The 20,933-nt window shown below is 40.8% G+C and overlaps 1 pseudogene; it reads left to right on the plus strand.

Moving 5' to 3' along the window:
* Positions 1-2,647: 2,647 nt before the first annotated feature.
* LOC108406430 (E3 ubiquitin-protein ligase RNF130 pseudogene) lies at positions 2,648-20,464 on the plus strand (annotated as a pseudogene).
* Positions 20,465-20,933: the final 469 nt, after the last annotated feature.

Raw genomic sequence — 20,933 nt, forward strand, 5'->3', positions numbered from 1 at the left:
AGGCTAGAATTTATCTTACATACTCAGACTTTCCCAGCTCCCAAGGGAAATGGGGGATCCACTGAGGGAGATGCAGGGAAGCCTGTCACTCGAGACTTTGAGATTGGCAGCCAGGTTAGTCCCATTTTAGTGGCTGACGAGTGCCCAATGCTGTGTGCCATAGACTGCTTCTTTCTATAAGGACAGTGAAAGGAAAAGCAGGCTTGCATGCTGATACTCACCTCCCAAGTTATCCTGGACAAGCTCCCAAAGATGATGCCAGGGTTCTTGTTTGTGGAGCTGATAAATGAACTTAGCAAACAGTCAAGGTAGGAGAGCTAAGGGGAGGCTTTTATTTAGAGATACAGTGAGAGGACAGACAGCTCCTGGCTCATGTTTAACATTCCTTGAGGAAGTACTTTCTATTGGAATCCTTCTGAAAGAGATTGTAAATTTAAGGAGGGTACAGTAGAAGCAAACTTTTCCCTATCTGCCACAGCTAAAGGAACTATAAAAAAAAACAATCTTTAAGATCAATGATAACCATGTCCCAGTCTTTCAGAATCATAGCTGGAGAAGGGAGGCCTTCTTGTAAAGGACCCATAGGTTTAAGGACTGCATTAATTTGTCTTACATAATGTAAGAGTTTCCATTTTCAGGACTCTGTTTTATAACAAATACAGGGGAATTTCACTGGCTGGTGGAAAATTCTAATCTATCTAACTGAAGCTGCTGTTGAACTAATGTGTGTAAGGCTGCCAGTTTTTCTTTATTGAGGGGTCATTGATCCACCCAAACAGGTACAGGGATAATGTTTCCCTGTCTGTGAGCCTTTTTGAAATCTCTTAATACATTACTCCAATCAGCTAGTCTGAGGGTTCCTTGTGGCGGCAACCAGTAACAATGTTTTTTAGTGTATTTGTGAAGTTGAGCAAAGTCTTTTTTAGAAGTTTTTGCTTGTGAGGTTTTTAGGAGGGCATGGAGTAATTTTAAGTAATCCTCTGGTTTATCTGCTTTAGTTGCATGTTGGCCCATTATAGTGTCCCTGACGTCTCGACCCTTTCCCTATGTACGCTTTTCCTGGAGTCTTACCGGATCTACGATCTTTGGAGCCTCCCCACTCTGAGTTGCAGGCGTCCCTGTTTGGGCATCACTTGTCAGTCCCTCCCTGCTTCTGACCCATGGATAAGGGAGGAGATGTGATGAGATATCGAAGATCTGAAAGGGCCAGCCAGGGGATTCAAGGTTTAACAGAGGAAGAGTGGTGCTGAGAGGGCACCCTTTGTATTTATTTAGCAAATACATGTTAACAACAATAGAATTCTTTGTGGGGACTTAATAGACAACCATTAACTAACTCTGAACTTAATCCTCGGCAGACTCCAGTCTCCTGGGGTGTGACGTCTTACAAGATACTGAAACAATAACAAGGGCAATTAGGTCACAGAAACTGTTTTGGTCTTGTTCTGTTCCTGATCACTTATCAGGAATTACAGGAAAAATAATCGTCATATGTAATTATACATTTGATTTCTATACTTGATTTAGTTATTAATCCCACACTACTCACACTATGGAGGGCAGCCTGCTTAGCACAAAATTCACTGATTTTAATGTTAATCTCATCCAAAAAACAACTTCGCAGAAACATCCAGAAAAATGTTTGATGAAATATCTGGGCACCATGGCCCAGCCAACTTGACACGTAAAGTTGACCATCACGGGTCCACCCCTTGTCACCCTGACAACTATATGCATCTCCTTTAACCATACTTAATCTCCACATAAAGATGATAACAAGTTCATACTTTTGCCTAACATGGTATATCTACTTGGAACACAACCAAAAAGCACCAACTCTTTCCTCAGAAGAGGATGTGTAGTTCCTGAGTGATGTTTACACTTGTCCTTGATGTCCTGTAGCTTAAATACTATGCTGCAAAGTTAACAATACCGAAATGCTATCATAGAAAGTCAATACATCTCATGTGATATGATGAGGGAATAAGAGAGGATAGAAAACAAAAATATTTTAGACACACACACACACATGTATACTTTATAAAATATGGGGGACATTTTCATGACTATTACAGTCTTTGCTTCTGTAACTGGTCACAAGGTTGTACTGGGTACTTATAACTATCTTCTTCCACCTGTGCATTCTATATTTCCTTTGCCCTCAGCAAGCACGTCAGCTGATTGTGGTTCTTTACCTATCCAGATGACCCAAACCTTCATTCCTGGGCCCTTGGTATTGGATTGGGTTGTAGTTTTTCATTGGCTTTGACCATAAGGCATGATAATATTAAAAGACCCCCTAAGGGATCACCTGTGTTCCAGACATACTCCTCCTTGCTTCCCAATTTCTCCTTTAGCCAGGATCAGTCACCCACACCAGCACAGTAACTTTGATTTAGATGCATGAGAGACTTGAAGGGGCCAGGTGGCAGTCTTAATTTCCAGTTCAGTGGAATCGTTGTGTCTCCTGGTAGACACTTTCCTCCTTTTGGAACTAAGACCTCTAGGCAATTAAAACAAGATTGCAGGGACAAGAAGCAAATGTTTTGCTAGTGGGTCACTAGAGGTAATAGTGAATGGTGTCACTCCATTCACTATTGCTCATGCAACTGTGGAGGTTTGTTGAGTCTAAGTCTGATGGGGTAGCATGGCAGGTTAGAGACTCAGGGAAGAGTTGCAGTTCAAATCCAAAAGCAGTCTGCTGACAAAACTCCTTGCTTGGGGGAGGTTCTGTTTTTGTTCTATTAAAGCCTTCTATTAATTGAATGATGCCCACCCATACTATGGAGGGTAATCTGCTTTATTCAAAGTCCACTAATTTAAATGTTAGTATCATCTACAAAACAGCTCTACAGAAACATCCAGAATAATGTTTGACCACATATGTGGGCACCATGGCCCAGCCAAGTTGAAACACAAAATTAACCATCATATAATCATCAGTTATTAGCATATGATATTTAAGCTGCACAAAGTCAAAGACAGAGAGAACATTTTGAAAGAAGCTTGAGGAAAAAGCACCTTATCTACTGAAGAACAAGAAGTATCACAAGAGAGTTCTCTTCCGAAACCACACAAACAAGAAGAGTGTGAAGTGAAATATGTGAAGTGTTTAAAGAACACTAGAATTCTGTGTCCTGTGAAATTATCCTTCAAAAGTGAAGGAGAAATAAAAACTTTCTCAGAAAAACAAAAATTGATGGATTTTCATGCCAGTAAATCTGCCTTACTGGAAATGTTTAAGGAAATACTTTAGAGAGGATGATGATGTAGGTCAGAAACTCTTATCTATGTAAAGCAAAGAAGAATATTAGAAAATAAATAAATGGAGACAAAATCTTTTATTTTTCTTATTGCTAATGATCTAACAGACAACACCGCTCAAAATAATAATATTAGTAAATTTGTCTCTTTCTTCTTGCAAAAATATGTTAGATGATTATAGCTATGGAGAAATTAAATGAATTTAATTTAACTTTCATTATAAGCAACAGTACAAGGGATGGTAAGGAGTAATTGGAAATACTCTAAGGACCTCCACTACCTGTGAAGCATTACATTATTATTTGGATGTTGGCTTAGATCAGATGTAAATGTATATTACAAACTATAGAGCAGCTCTAAAATAATTTTTAAGGTATCCTAATGATATTCTGAGAAGAGAAAATAGAATAATGCAAAATGCTCAGTTAAAACTAGGGAAGATTGAAAAAGAGTAGAAGAAGAAAGAAGGCTCAATGAACAAGGCAATGAATGGAAACAATTACAAATATGATAGGTATTCATCCAGCTATAATGATAATCACCTTAAATGTGAATGGTCTGAATAAACTAATTTAAAAAGAAACCATCAAAGTGGAAAACAAGAAGCAACTTTGTGTTGTCAGTAAGAAACTTACTTTAAATATAAAGACACAGATAAATTAAAAGCAAGGAGGTGGAGCAAGGTTTACCACGCTAATAATACTAATCAAAAGTAGCCTGAAGCAGTTACATTAACTTCAGATGGAGCCAACTTCAGAGCAAAAAACATCAGGAGTAAAGAGAAGGGCATTACATTATGATACAGGGGTTGAGTCTCCCTCCAGGAGATATGACAATACTTGAAGAGTATGTACCTAGAAGCAGAGTGTCAGGATACACAAGACAAACACTGAGAGAACTGCAAGAAGAAAGAGACAAATTTACTATTACAAATGGAGAATTCAGCAACTGTTTATCAGTGATTGACCAATCCAGCAGGAAGAAAATCAGTAAGAATACAGCTGAACTGAATAGCAACCACCAATCAATTGGATCCATTGATGTTTATACATTACTTCATCCAAAAACAGCAGGATACATATTCTTTTCAAATGGAATGGGACAGTGGAAAACAGTAGGGAGGTTCCTCAAAAAACTCAAAATAGAAATACCATTTGACCCAGGAACTTCACTCCTTGGAATTTACCCTAAGAATACAGCAGCCAAGTTTGAAAAAGATCGATGCACCTCTATGTTTATTGCAGCACTACTTACAATAGCCAAGAAATGGAAGCAACCTAAGTGTCCATCAGTAGATGAATGGATAAAGGAGATGTGGTACACATACACAATGGAATATTATTTAGCCATAAGAAGAAAACAAATCCTACCATTTGCAAAAGCATGGATGGAGATAGAGAGTATTATGCTCAGTGAAATAAGCCAAGTGTGGAAAGACAAGTATAAATGATTTCACTCATCTGTGGAGTATAAGAGCAAAACAAACACAGAAAGTACAAAACAGCAGCAGACTCACAGAACCCAAGAATGGACTAACCATTGCCAAAGGGAAGGGACTAGGAAGGGTGTGTAGGAAGAGAGGGAGAAGGGGAATGAGGGACAGTATGATTAGCACACATAACGTGGGGGTCACGGGGAAGGCAGTGTAGCACAGAGAAGATAAGTAGTGACTCTGTAGCATTGTACTATGCTGATGGACAGTGACTGTAGTAGGGTATGTGGTGGGGACTTGAGAATGGAGGGAATCTAGTAACCACAATGTTGCTCATGCAATTGCATATTAATGATACCAAAATAAAAAATAAATGGAATGGGACATTCACCAAGATAGACCACATTCTGGACCAGAAATTACATCTCAGCATATTTAAAGCAAAAAATCAAGCAATGAAAATGCATGTTTTCTGTCCACAATAAAATTAATATGGAAATAAAAAGAAAAAAGAAAAATAGCAGGAATGCCCCAAATTTGGACATCACACAACACACTTTGAATAATAGATGGTTCAAAAAGAAAAGTCTCAAGATAAACTAATTATTTTGATCTAAATTAAAATGAATACAACATATGAAAATGTGTGGGATGCAGCTAAAATAGTGATTAGAAGGAAATTCATAACATTGAATGCACATATAGGCAAAAGAGAAAAAATCTAAAAATCAATAATTAAGCTTGTGTTTTAGGAAACTCAAAATAGAATAAATTATATCAAAATAAAGCATGTGAACAAAAAAGGAGCAGAAATCAACATAATTAAAAATAGAATATTAATAGAGAACAATCAATAAAAACAAAAATTAGTTCTTGAAATTATAAAAAAAATTCATAGACCATTGGCCAGGTTAAGAAAGAAAGAGAAGATACAAATTACTAAGAGCAGAAATGAGAGAAGGATCCTCAGTACTGCTCCCATGAACATTAAACTGCACATAAATTGGGTAACTTAGAGGAAATGGATGGAATCCTGGAAAGACACAATTTACAAAAACAGGAGAAATCGATCATCTACATAGGCCTATATCTATTAAAGAAATTGAATGAACAATTAACAACCTTCTGAAACAAGGCATCAGACATAGATGGTTTCACTGGTGAATTCCACCAAACATTTAAAGAATAAATGATGCCAATTCTCTACAATGTCTTCCAGAAAATAGGAGCCAACGGAAAACTTCCTAACTCATTCTATGAGTTAGGCTTTACCCTAATAAGAAAACCAGACAAATGCTCCAGGATGTTGAGCTAGCGTGGGCTGCTGACCAGCTCCACAAAATCAATCATGGAAGAAGTACAGAAGCAAGAAGGAAACATGTCTGACAGGAATGATGAAAAAGTATAAACCTCCACAGAGACTGAAGGCTATTTGGAACTGCTGCATGTGGACAGTTGATGTTCAGAGGCAGTGAAAGAGGAAAGAGAAGGTAAACAAAGCATTCTCAGTTCTGCTCTTGTATCTCACTTCTGTGGCACTGGGCCAATCATTTCCTACCCCTTCAAGAAAGAAATGACCCCTAGCAAGTATTCAATCTACCAACATGGCAGCTTCCATTTGATATCTGGGATCCACATCAGCTTTGCTGAGGAAAGGGGTTGGTGGAAAAGGAGTGGAAAAACCAGATAATACCTGGGCTCTTCCCTTTTCCAGAGCCTCCTATTTCAAGCCTCCACAGTTAATGACTGTCCTGGCCTCCCTACAGTGCTGCTTCCCCACAACCACAGAAATGTTGCCCTGAACAGAAGATATCCCAGGTGGGGTGTAAAACATGCATGGAGGGGAGGTAATAGTGATGTCTTGCATGTGCTGCTCTCCACTTGGGGGTTCATCCTTAATTTCATCAGGATCCCCAAAGACTGAGGCTTACCTGTACACAACTCCCCTCATCTCCCTGTGGACACCTCCCCACAGTTCTCCCTCCTCCCGGAGTCCCTAACTCCTGCCCCTACACTGGTGTGTCCACCTAGCACTGAGGCTTCTCTCCTTTGGTGAATTTCATCTCTTGGTCACCACACTATAATGAGAAGTGGCCACAATGGTCTTTCCAACATCCAGCACGCCAATCAGTGACCAGATAACTCTTTGGATTCCAGAGGTCCTCATGGACAAAGAATAAAAGTACACTGGTTTTAAACACAAATAAACAATCCCTATGAGTCCTTTGAGACACACTTGGTGCTTCAGTGACATAGCCTCTGCACACTAGAGACCCCATTCTCACATACTCCTGAATGTCTTCTGCCCCAGAACTCATCCAGGGGGTTAGGTCCTACTTTCTTCCCTTAATGTGAAAGGCGGATCCTGGAGCTCAGAACCCCCAAGTGACCTAAGTTTCAGGGGCAAAAAAAAAGTGTACACTGCTTCATGTGGATTTCAAGCAGAGGTGATAGTAAACTATGGCCATAGACATCAGAATAGAGGTGAACCAAGTGGGGGAGGGTGGGCACTGATCACTAATAAAGGGGCTCCAAAGGCCTTGTTGGGGTGATGCAGATTTCCCATAACAATCTGAGTGGTGTTTTAAGTATCTCAACCAGAAAAATGGCTGTGATAGTGAGACAGGGACTGTGGGTGTAGTCAGAGTAGTGTGAGTGCCTCCGGAAAAAAGCAAGGCAGGATATTTGCCGTCAGAGCAATGTAACTACATGCAAGGAAACTCCCTACTAAAACTCTGTGTTAAACTTTCAGCTCTAGAGTCATTCTTCAGTGAGAGCAGTTGGTGTACCTCAGATAAAGAAGAGTAGCACATGTTTATTTTATGCTAATCATTTATAATCATGTGTAAGATTCACTTTAATATGCTAAAAGGCCCAGGCATATGTGCTATATTTCCTCCTTCAGATCTGATGAAGTGATTTTGAAAACTGGGCAAACTAATTTAGCATACAAGCCCAGCCATAACACAGTAAAAGTCAAGAAGACTTCCACCTTAAAGATAAGATTGCAGTTAATTTACTCTTTAGCAAACAATTCCTCAGCCCACCTTGGGGGCTGAGCAGGTGGCTTTGTTTCATATGCCTGCAGACCAAGATGCTGGTATCTCAGAGAGAAATCAACAGAGCAGGAGGTTACTTGTATCAAGTTAATTGTAAATATCCTGGGACCACTTAATAAGACCACACCCCTAAGCTTTTATTTCATGTGCTCAAAAAATCCTCATCTGCCTATAAAACTCCCTAGACAATGCACCACTACGAACTCTCTTGTTCCCACCAGGAGCTCTGTCTGTCCTCTCACTGTATCTCAGAATAAAAGTCTCCCTGACTCTCCTACTTTTTCTGTTCGCTAAATTCATTCTTTGACTCTGCAAACAAGAACCCCGGCATCAACAGCACCATTTCGTTAGCGGAAGCTACACACAAGGCTCCAGGAGAGGAGGCACTTTATATTTTGGGGTCGTTTCTGCACAAACTCAGGTATTGGGCTTGGCCAAGCATCCCAGTGATGTGGCATTAGGTGTATATACTGTGGGTTTCCCTTCCTTTCGACCTGCTGTGCTGGTGAGTCCGCTGGAGCCCTGCTCTCTGTAGCAAATAAAGGTCCTAGTCAATTTCGGGATTAAAGACAAATCAAAACACGGTTAAATTCCTGTCAAGACAGACTTCAGACACTGTTTGGAGTTGGAACCAGAGTTACTTCAGCCACAACACAGAATGCTAACCCTGCTGTGTTTCCTTTAATTTTTTTGATGTAAAAATATTCACAATATTTCAATGCGATGTTCTTGGGTATCTTGCTTCCTGACAGAATGCAGTAGGAAGCACAAATACCTATATGCTGTACTTTCCAAAAATGTTTAGTTTGATCAGAATGTAGGACATTGAACAAGATAACTAGACTGTTCTCTTCAAAACTAATGCCATCAGAAATGACAAAAAGAAAGAAATCGGGAGAGAGTCCCAGGTCATAGGGACTGAAGTTCAATTTAGGAATCTTAATTGGAACATGGAGATATATCACTACCATAGTACACACTTTTAATCCTTAATCTCTCCTATATATGATATAGATGCATACGAATCAGTACATATATGTATATAGATGTGACACTTTAAACAATGAGAAAAGCTATATCTGGAACATATTAGATGATATTGAATTAATATTAATGTCCTTAGTGTTAGGCTGGAGGAAGGAAAAACAAAGACATACAAACAGAACAGAGAGATACCATAAAAGGAGAACAGACCAGACCCCAAGGTTCATGCCTTATATGGAAAGGGGACAGCTCTTCCTGAATTCCATCCTTCTGATGTGCCAACTAAGACCTGGATGTCAGTCTCCTCCCTCTTGGAAGGAAAAAAGTTTCTAGTTGTCTATTATGTCACCTTTAGCCAATCACACCACTCCACGTCCCCTAGGACAGCTTGTCCACTCCTCCCCCTCCTATCCCCTTATAAGCCCCCACCTCTCTGACTGGGTGTGACTTCCCCAGACTGTGTTTCAGACTGGGGAACATCACCCAGGAATTGTGCTCAAATAAATTGCCTGGCCCTTTGTTGCCTCTCATCGCCTGCTTATTTTGATTAAAATTTATCTTACATTTGGTGCCAAAATCCCAGGAAGGATCATGAGCATGGGGCCCCGACTGGCCACTAGTGACCCTGCCCCCTCCTTCACTGACCCAGGACCTCAGCCTGCTCTCCGCTGTGTGGAATATTTTCTAGTGAGTCTCTCAGTTTTCCTCAGCCTGTTTCCCTTCCTAACTCCATTTCACCTGGTCCGTTAGAAATCGTAGCTATGTCAGGTTGGGGCATCCACCCCCTTGGGCATCCAGCCCACCCTCTGCAGGCATCCAGCCCACCCTTGGTCCTGTAGGGTGGGAGACATCCCTAACCCAGGCCCCAGGACGTCTGAGGGCATCTGGCCTGCCCCTGGCCCTGCAGTGTGGGAGACGTCCCTCACCCCAGCTCCGAGGATGTCACCCCCGACTTGGCGCACTTGGGACGCTGGGCGCTCCTCTCAGTGGGATTAGTTGGGAAGTCGCACAGACATGGGGAACCGGCCTTCAAAAGCAGAGGCTCAGACCCAGCTGCAGTGTCTCATTTCTAATTTGGCTACTCTATATTTGTCCTGGGAAGTTTGCAAATAGAAGCTAGTCTTTCTTTGCTCTGAGGCAAGGCCTCAGTATCCCTTGGACAATCAATCTTGCTAGCCCCCTGAGGGAACTTTCAATTTTGGCCTCCTCACTGACTTGATTAATTATTGCCACTGGAGTGGAGAGTGGAGTGAAATCCCATATGTGCAGGCTTTTTGGGCTTTGCGCTCCCACCCAGACCTTTATGTTAAGTGTTTAATGACTCAGGTTCTTCTAGCCTGATCTCCAGTTAAATATTGTCAGCCTCTTACACTGCCCAGTCCTTCTTCCTTTTCAGATCCGGCAGAAGACCTCAGTCGCCCACCTCCCTCAGCTCGCAGTCCCCTCCCCTTCTCTCCACCACCACCTTTAGGTCTTTTGTCTTCACATGTGTCACCACCATCTTAAAGTACTACATTCTCAACCATGCCGTTGTCCTGCTCTCCTCTTCTGGAGGCTGCACCACCCCCTCCCCCTCTCCTTCCACCTTCACCACCCTCTTCCCCCATCGGAACACGCTCCTCCCACCCTCTGGTTCCGGAAGCCACGGACAGGAAGCTGAAGAGAGGGAAAGCAATTAGATACCAGTGACTCAAGTGTTTATATCAGTTTGTCTGTCTGTGTGTATGTTTTTGTGTAAGAAGTGATGTTGACTGTAGTCGTTGTGTCTCAGTTCGTATGTTTGTGTGTCTAGGTGTGTGGATGAAAAATATTTTCATACCTCTGGATGGTATTAATAAAAATTGATTTAAAAACAAGTGCTTGTGAAAATTGGGCATTCTAAAACTTCCAGAAAATCTGATAAAAAATGTTAAGCATTAACGCTAATTTGAGTTTGGCTGAGGCGGGCATATCCTTGTGGTTATCATCTGCCTAAGTTTACCTAAGGTCATTTAAGTTAATGTTATCTGCTAAATCTTTTAGGAATAAAGTGCTTAAAGGCTTGGCTTTGTCTAATATTCAGTAAAGGTCTTGTAAGTAATCTAGCATAGTTGTTACGAATGAGTGAACTAAATGAGTGTGGCAAGTGAACACCTTTTTAATTGTGTGTTACAGTGTGTATACCTACCTACAGCCTGAGAATCTTTGTGGTAATCTAAAACCTCAAAGTTTTGCTAAGTTAAGAAGATATACTTTGTGTTTAGTGAGAGATTGTGCTGTAAAGCTCATAGTTACAGAAATTATAAAATGTTCATAAATTTGTCAATCTAAAGAATGTTAGTGTAACAGTTTACAATAGCCTGCTTCTTAGTGTCCACTAAAAATTAAAGTTTCTAATGGTTTTAAGTTCTAATTAAAACTACTTAAAGTAATAAGGAAAACATTTCTGTATGTTGAAGAATGTCTTTTGATAAAAGAAAGTAATTGTTCTAAAGTACAGCTGTTTATTTAGAGGGAGAAATCTAAATGAAAAAGAAGAGTATAGAAAGTTTGTAGAAGAATTTAATATGGTCATGCCTGTTGTGCCCAAAGTCACGAATCCCAGAAGACCACCAGGGAGCCAACACTGATGCAAAAGCGAAGAGCCTTTATTCGAGCTAGCTCTCTCATCTTCACCAACGCAGTGGCAAGATGCCAGAGAAAGAGAGCGTGTTTTCCCCAGAACAAAGGTTTTATGGGTTTCCAGGGTGGTTTGGGGGGGTGATGGCCATGGCTCTGGCTGATTGTCTGGGCCTGGGGGTAGTTGGGGGGGTGATGAGTCGTGGCTTTGGTCAGTTGGCAGGGTCTAGGGGTGGTGGGTGTACTTCTTGCTGACTGAAGAGAGACTAAGCTCCAATTGGCTGAAATAGGATCTGGGATCTTGCCCTTTCATTCTCCCCTTTCTCTGGATCCTAAGGGACCCAATCATGGGTCTAATAAGGTTTTGCAGTTTTAAGGAGATAAAGGCTGATACTGTTGTTTTAGCACTATTAGCTTGACTGTATTAATTCTATCTTTAATAAGTTATCAGGTAAGCAGGAGTAACAAGATTACTAGGGGCTTGTATTGAGCAAGGAGGACTATCAGTTGGACAGCCCCCATGTGGTCTCTGACAATCTGGACCAGCCTGTTGATGATACAGGGCCTAAGGATTAGTAAAAGGAGTAGGTTGGCAAGGGGTCCTTGATTAAAGATAATCTCCTGCCTTGATTTCTCTCTGGGACACTGGCGCCTTGGTTCAGGCACACATCAGAAGACTGCATGCCCAGCCTCTAAGGTGGGCTGAGACATTGTCTATTTGCTAAAGAATCCTGCCTTTTACTATGCCATCTACAGCTGGCTCTGCATGCTAAGTCAGTTGTTCAGCTTGCAAAATTACCTAGTCAGATCAGAAGGAGGAAAGACAGCACATAGGCCTGGGCCTTTTAGTATGCTAAAGTGAATCTTATACACGATTACAAATGATTAGCATAATAAAACATGTGCTACTCTTCTTTATCTGGGGAACATTAACTGATCTCACTGAAGAATGATTCTAGAGCTTAATGTTCAACATAGTTTTAGTAGGGGGGGGTGGTTCTAGCATGTAGTTACATTGCTCTGATTGCATATATCCTGCCTTGCTTTCTCCAGAGGCTCTCACTTTATTCTGTCTAAGCCTATGGTTCCTGTCTCATTCTCTTCTCTACAGATAAGAGACTCAAGCTGCTGCCAGGGAAAAGGGGCAATGACTGCTCTGGCTGCTTCGTGCTGAGAAGGGGGTGCAGTAAAGGATGCAGCTAGGTCTCCATTACTGGTCAGTTGAGAGGGCCTCAGAAGGTTGGCGCTTCTATTCTGGGTTTCATTTCTATTACTATTTGCAGTTTTGTGGCTTCTAGGCAAGATAAAACAAATTGTGTTATTAGGTTAAGTAGCAACATCTGGAGTTGGATCTTCTATTCTGGAAGGACAAACTTGATGAGATTAAGAATGCATGGTTGAATATGAGAACTAGAAATAGTAAAACTTTAATTGAAATGATAGGAGAAAACTAAAACATCTGGAAAATCATAGCTAGATATTTTGAAGAAGCTGGAATTCTGGATCTAGTTTATGTCTCAATGACTAGTATTAGGATTTAGTATGGATAAGGCTGCGTTATTGAAAAAATACTTTTCTCTAAAATCACTCTCATTTTTATTAGAAGTAACCAGGTTAAGAAAATAATTAACAGCTGGCTTGATTATTTGTGTAAGTGCAGCAAGAAAAGCAATTGATTACACAGGCTCTTTTAAATATGCTTTGCTGGAACTTTCTGTAAGGAATTTCAGATTGAACTTTTAAAAGCCTCTTGAGGCCAGAACAGCCAAGCCAGACTTGCCATCAGGCTTTGCCTGCAGTACCTGTAGATTTGGATGAATTCTTCTCTTCTCGAGGTCTCTGAGACATCCTGAGATTCCTGCACCTGCCAGGAAGTGACCTTCCTTACTCACCTGGTAAGGCTGCTGGGAACTCTGTAAGCAAGGTACCAGGCCAGTTCTTCTAAGGGGCTTTGTTGGCTTTATACAGTCAATCTTAGTTCCTTAAAGTTGTTCATATCTGAGTTTATTCACATGTCTCTCAGGTATAACCAGTGTTTTTAATTAGTCTTCTTACAAGGAAAGCAGATTCTTATTGAACTTGTGCAAATAAACATACTGCCATGGAATATAAAAATAGTCACTGTAAGTTTTTAAATTCTGGAGGGATCAGGTAGAGAGAAAGATAAATGTTTCAATTCTGCTTATAAAGATAGTCATTTACTAAACTGTTGTCAGCTTAAGAGAACAAGTTTAAAACACTTTATCAGCAACATTTGAAACAAAAAGACACAAAATCATTTTCTTTAGTTTACTTAACCCTATGTAACTAATACCTGTTCTGCTGAAATTTAGTTCTTTACTAGTTTAGGAGTAATAAAACAGTGACTATAAATGACAAAAGACTCACAAATGACAATGGCTAAAGATAAGATGAGAGCTTACTGCAAGACAGTTGACATAAGGAAATTCAGATATTTCTGTAACAAAAAAAACATTCAGTAACAAAGTTTAGCATCATTCCCTTTGACAGTGCTTTCCAGGTAATTGAGCAGGTAAGTATATATCAGATAAATAAGCCAGATTAGTCAAATACTTTCTGCAATGAGAAAAAAATTCCTCTGACATGTTCCAGGTGCCCTCTGGAAAATATCAGAGTTAACTCAAGGTAAAAGTACCTTTTTGAATTTGATTTTGGGAAGTTGTCAGAAGAAAGTTTATTTGGCACTTGCTTAAATAGTATTATAGGTTGCTGTGAAGCAATAGTTACCCATTTAACCAGAATAACAACAAAATACCTCAAAGGCAAATAAAGAAAGTTACACAGTTGTTAGCAATGTTTAGCTTTTAGTCTTTTTAATATTAAGATCTCATTTTCTTAAATACTTGGGCAACTCATTGAGACTTTAAGCATGAGAAACTGCTTTGATGAAACAATTAGAGAACCCTTTGTAATCTTTCAACAGAAAGAGCAGATTAACAGTTAAGAAAACCTAGTCTTTTTAACTGAAAACAAAATTCTAATTTTGCTGTATACTTGATACTGAGACTCATTTGCTTTAATTTTATACAGCATGACCATATCAATTCTTTCACAAACTTTCTACAACTTCCTTTTACATTCAGTTATCTCTCTTTAAATAAACAGCTGTACTTCAGAACAAAGTTACTTTCTTTTATCAAGACACATTCTTTAGCATGTAGAACGAATTTCCATTCCCTATACTTTCTCTTATTAAAACATACATCTTTTAGCATACAGAAATGTTTTCTTTATTACTTTAGGTAGTTTTAATTAGAACTTAAAACCATTAGAATCTTTAATTTTTAGTGGACACTAAGAAGCAGGCTATTGTAAACGGTTATACTCGCATTCTTTAGATTGACAAATTTATGAACATTTTATAATTTCTGTAACTATGAGCTTTACAGCACAATCTCTCACTAAACACAAAGTATATCTTCTTAACTTAGCAAAACTTTGAGGTTTTAGATTACCACAAAGATTCTCAGGCTGTAGGTAGGTATACACACTGTAACACACAATTAAAAAGGTGTTCACTTGCCACACTCATTTAGTTCACTCATTCGTAACAACTATGCTAGATTACTTACAAGACCTTTACTGAATACTAGACAAAGCCAAGCCTTTAAGCATTTTTTTCTTAAAATATTTAGCAGATAACATCGACTTAAATGACCTTAGGTAAACTTAGGCAGCTGATAACTACAAGGACATGCGGGCCTCAGCTAAACTCAAATTAGCATTAATGTTTAACATTTTTTATCAGATTTCTGGAAGTTTTAGAGTGCCTAATTTTCACAAGCACTTGTCTTTAAATCAATTTCATTAATACCATCTGGAGGTAGAAAGATATTTTCATTTACACACTTAGATACACAAACATACAGATTGAGACATAATGATAACGTTTCCTCTGGCAGCCATCTGACATTGAAAACTGGCTACTCACTAGAACAAAAAGTCTGCCACCAACCCTTCTGGACTTCCACACTGAGGTTGTTAGCTCTCCCCCTAATATCTTTAACCTGTGAAAGAGTGGTTGGATTAAATGTTCCCTCTGGCAGCCAGCCAACGTTAAAGGATGGCCACTCAGAGGTGCAGAAAACATGAAATTTTCCCTTCCTGACGTCCGTGCTCAAATTGTGAGCTTTCTCCCTAACGTCTGAGAAAAATGGTCTGTCATGAGAGACAAGGGGGTCGTCTGAGTCTGTCCCATTTCTTCTGTCAACAAGACTAAGACAAACATGACAAACAGCAGGCGCCTACAGAGAAGAATCTGCCGTGGCCGCGGAGGCAAAACTGAAAGTAAGTTGAGGGCCTGTCGGACTGCAGCGGCGGCTGACTTTCCTCACAGATGAGGACCTCGTCCTCCAGATGGGGCCTAGGGACGTCTCCCAAGACCCCTGGTCAGCGACCCGCCAGCACGTCCGCCTAAGTCAATGCCAACCCAGATACAGATTGGAGCTCCTACAAGCTTATACAGGCTTGTTCCCAAACAAAAACAGTGAGACACAGATAAAGACAGAGTGAGACACAGGTAGACAAGGATAGACAGATAACTGAGTGCAGTCACCAGCAGGCACAGGGCCCTCTGGGTCGGGAGTCTTGGGGGTCTTTGGGATCCCAGATGAACCCCCAAATGTTGTGCCCAAAGTCACGAATCCCAGAAGACCACCAAGGAGCCAACACTGATGCAAAAGCAAAGAGCCTTTATTCGAGCTAGCTCGAGCTCAGTCTCTCATCTACACCAACACAGTGACAAGATGCCAGAGAAAGAGAGCATGTTTTCCCCAGAACAAAGGTTTTATGGGTTTCCAGGGCAGTTTGGGGGGGGGGTGATGGCCATGGATCTGGCTGATTGGCTGGGCCTGGGGGTAGTTGGGGGGGTGATGAGTCATGGCTTTGTTCAGTTGTCAGGGTCTAGGGGTGGTGGGTGTACTTCTTGCTGACTGGAGAGAGACTAAGCTCTGATTGGCTGAAATAGGATCTGGGAGCTTGCCCTTTCAATGCCATGTAAAATTAATGCAAATAAGTCTCAGTATCAAGTACACAGCAAAATTAGAATTTTATTTTTAGTTAAAAAAGACAAAGTTTCTTAACTGTTAGTCTGCTCTTAATATTGAAAGATTGCAATAGGTTCTCTGTTTAATCAAAGCAGTTTCTCATGCTTAGTCTCAATGAGTTGTAGTATTTAAGAAAATGAGATCTTAATATTAAAAAGACTAAAAGCTAAACTTTGCTAACAACTGTGTAACCTTCTTTATTTGCCATTGAGGTATTTTGTTGTCATTCTGGTTAAATGGATAAGTATTGCTTCATGGCAACGTATAATCCTATTTAAGCAAGTGCCAAAAAAAAAGGCAAATGCAAAAAGGTGATTTTACCTCGAGTTAAGTCTGATATTTTCCAGAGGGCCCCTGGAACATGTCAGAGGAATTTTTTCTCATTAGAGAAAGTATTTGGCTAATTTGGCTTATTTATCTGATATATAATTACCTGCTTAATTACCTGGAAAGCACTGTCAAAGAGAATGATGCTAAACTTTGTTACTGAAAGTATTGTTACAGAACTATCCAAATTTCCTTATGTCAACTCTCTTATAGTAAGCTCTCATCAGATCTTTAACCATTGTCATTTGTAAGTCTTTCCTCATTTATAGTCACTGTTTAATCACTCCTAAACTAGTAAAGAAGTAGATTTCAGCAGAACAGGTATTGTTTACATAAGATTAAGTAAACTAAGGAAGATGATTTTGTGGCTTTTGGTTTCAAAGGTTGCTGATAACGTGTTTTAAACTTTTTCTCTTAAGCTGACAACAGTTTAGTAAATGACTATCTTTATAAGCAGAATTGAAACTTTATCTTTCTCTCTACCTGATCCCTCCAGAATTTAAAAACTCTCAGTGACTATTTTTATATTTCATAGCAGTATGTTTATTTGCACAAGTTCAATAAGAATCTGCTTTCCTTTAAGAAGACCAATTAAAAACACTGGTTATATTACCAAGGCTTTAACTGGAACGTCATACCTGAGAGACATGGTGTAAACTCAGATATGAACAGAAAGCTTTAAGGAACTAAGATGGATTTTATAAAGCCAAAAAGCTTAGAAGAATTGGCCTGGTATCTTGCTTACAGAGTTCCCAGCAGCCTTACCAGGTGAATAAAGAAGGTCACTTCCTGGCAGGTGCAGGAACCTCAGAAATGTCTTGAGAACCTCAAGAAGAGAAGAATTCACCCAAATGTACAGGTACTGCAGGCACAACATGATGGCAAGTCTAGTCTGGCTTGGCTTTCTGGCCTCAAGAAGCCTTTAAAAGTCCAATTTGAAATTCCTTACAAAAAGTTCCAGCAAAGCACATTTAAAAGAGCCTATGTAATCGATTACTCTTCTTGCTGCCCTTATGCAAATAATCAAGCCAGCTGTTAATTATTTTCTTAATCTGGCTACTTCTAATAAAAATGAGGGTGGTTTTAGAGAAAAGTATTGTTTCAATAATGCAGTCTTATCTATACTAAATCCTAATACTAGTCATTGAGATGTAAATTCGATCCAGAATTCCAGTCCCCCATAATAGCCTGGCTAATGCCCCTAGTGAGCCCCTTAACAACAGTTTGTAGTTTACTCTTAGTTGCTCCTTGTGTCCTCAGGTTCCTCCAACAGTTGCTAACCCAGATGACCCAGGTCACCACCAACCAGATGTTACTTCACCGTTACGCACCTCTTCCCACTAAACCCTCTCCTTCGGCCTAATACCAGCCTCAACCCCCCACCACACCCTTTGTTAGCCAGAATTAGCCAGATCGAGTCATTCCCATTATGACCAAAAGACTGGAATATTAGGCTGGAGGAAGGAAAAACAAGGACATGCACACAGAACAGAGAGATACTATAAATGGAGAACAGACCAGACCCCAAGTTCCATGCCTTATATGGAAAAGGGACAACTCCTCCTGAATTCCATCCTTCTGATGTGCCAAGTAAGACCTGGATGTCAGCCTCCACCCTTTTGGAAGGAAAAAAGTTTCTAGTTGTCTATTATGTCACCTGTAGCTAATCATACCTCTCCATGCCCCCTAGGATAGCTTGCCCACTCCTCCCCCTCCTAACCTCTTATAATCCCCCACCTTCCTGACCCGATGTGACTTCCCTGGCCTGTGTTTCACACCAGGGAACATCACCCAGGATTTGTGCTCAAATAAACTGCCTGGCCCTTTGTTGCCTCTTGTCACCTGCCTATTTTGGTTAAAATTTATCTTACACTTAGATTAGGTAATTGAATGATATTATGGTTATGTAGGATATTACCCTTAACATCAGGAAATACATGCTGGAGCATTTACCGATGAAGTGAACTTTTTGTCTGCATTTACTAAAGCAGTAAGAATGTGTGTGAGGGTGTGTATAGACAGGGAAAATGACCAAATTATGTCAATTGCTGAATTTAGATGAAGAGATAGAGGTGTTCATTGTATTGTTCCTTCAACCTCTTTGCAGGTTTGAAAGTTTTCAAAGTAAATAGTGGTTAGGGAAAATTATTGAAAAACTCAGGAGAGGTCATTCGGGTACACCCTCCCCGAGCCGTCCCCTGCAGCCCCCACCGTCTGAGCAAGGCATCCTCCATACTCAGCACAACCGGCCCTGGGTGGAGGCGGCCAGTCCCCACAGCCCTGGAAGGGCCGTCCTCTTCCAGGGTCCTTGGGCACGTGCCTGTGGGCAGATTGTGGACATGAGGGTGGCGAGCGTGGGGCCATGGCACTGAGGAGGGCCGTGCTCACTCCCTGTTGCATGCAGGCCACACCGGCCTTGCCTCTCAGCGCTGGCACTGCTGACCTGCTGCCTGTGGCTGGCGTGGGCAGACAAAATGAGCCAGGAGCACTACATGGCGCTCATCAGTGTGATGGTGCAGGAGCCTGGCTGCGGCGTGCTGCTCACGTTCCCTATCGACTGCAGGCGCTACGGGCTCGACTCACCCAAGATGTTACTTCACCGTTATGGACCCAAGGCTGAGGTCCACGGCCAGGTGCTGTCACGGCTGCGCATCCATGGAGTTGCTGATCATCTGGGTTCTGATCCTCAAACACGGTTCTTCATTCCCCCTAATATCAAACAGTGGATTGCCTTGTTGGAGAGGGAGAATTGCACATTTAAAGAGAAAATAATCATGAGCTGCTTTCCACAATGCAGTTGCTGTAGTCATCTATAACAATAAATCCAAAGAGTAGCCAGTCACTGTGACTCATCCAGGCACTGGACATACTATTGCTGTCATGATTACAGAATTGAAGGGTAAAGATATTTTGAGTTACCTGGAGACAACGTATCTGTACAAATGACAATGGCTGTTGGAACTCGAATGCCGCCAAAGAACTTCAGCCGAGTTTCTCTAGTCTTCGTGTCATTTTCCTTTATTGTCCTGATAATTATTTCTTCAGCTTGGCTCATATTCTACTTCATTTGGGAGATCAAGAATACACATGCATGCAACAGGAAGCAGCGTTGCCTCGGAGACGCAGCCAAGAAAGCCATCAGCAAACTGACAACCAGAACAGTAAAAAGGGTGATAAAGAAACAGACCTGGACTTTGATCACTGCACAGTCTGTGTAGAGAGCTATAGGCAGAATGACGTCTGGATTCTCCCCTGCAAGCATGTTTTCCACAAATCCTGCATGGACCCCTGGCTTAGTGAACATTGTACCTGTCCTTTTGCAAACTTAGTATTTTGAAGGCCCCAGGAATTGTGCCAAATTTGCCCTGTACTGATAATGCAGCCTTTGATATGGAAAGGCTCTCCAGAACCGAAGTGCTTAACCAGAGATCGGCCCTGGGCCTCGAGCCACTTCAAACTTCAGGGATCTCGTCTCTGCCTCAGGATGGGGAGCTTACTCCTAGGATGGGCAAGGTCCACATTGCAGTGACAAAAGAATGGTTTATTATTGCCAGTTTTGGGCTCCCCCATGCCCTCACATTCTGCTACATGATCATCAGAGCAACAGCTAGCTTGAACACCAATGAGGTAGAATGATTTTGAAAAAGAAAAAAGAAAAAACTGCCTTCTGACTTACTGTCTTGAAGGAAAAAAGAACCTTTTTTTGTGTATCATTTACCAATCATGCCACACAAGCATTTATTTTTAGTACATTTTATTTTTTCATAAAATTGCTAATGCCAAAGCTCTGTATTAAAATAAATAATGAAATAAGGAGACTGTGTTGTTGAAAAAACAACAGCAACTCAAGAGACTGTGAAGACATAGCTAGTACTGGAGTGAAGCTTCACTGTCTATGGGTCTCCCCATTGCAGGAGAGTGTGACAGTTGTCAGTACCACCCACTGGTACAAAAAAATGTAAGTCACTTGTCTACTGCACAAAGCCATCTAAAAGATTCCTCCCTGACACCAAAGATTTGTCCTTACATGAATCAGCCATCTAGCCTAGAAATCTGGTAAACTGGAGGCTACTTTATAGATCTCAAAAATTCTGAATAAGATGTCCTGCTTTTTATACTTGGTTGCAAATGACAAGTCAGTGGTTAGCATAAGATAAATTCTAGCCAAAACAAGCAGGCAACGAGAAGCAACAAAGGGCCAGG

The sequence above is a fragment of the Manis javanica genome, chromosome 4, assembly GCF_040802235.1.
Source record: "Manis javanica isolate MJ-LG chromosome 4, MJ_LKY, whole genome shotgun sequence".
In the NCBI taxonomy this organism is placed as follows: Eukaryota; Metazoa; Chordata; class Mammalia; order Pholidota; family Manidae; genus Manis; species Manis javanica.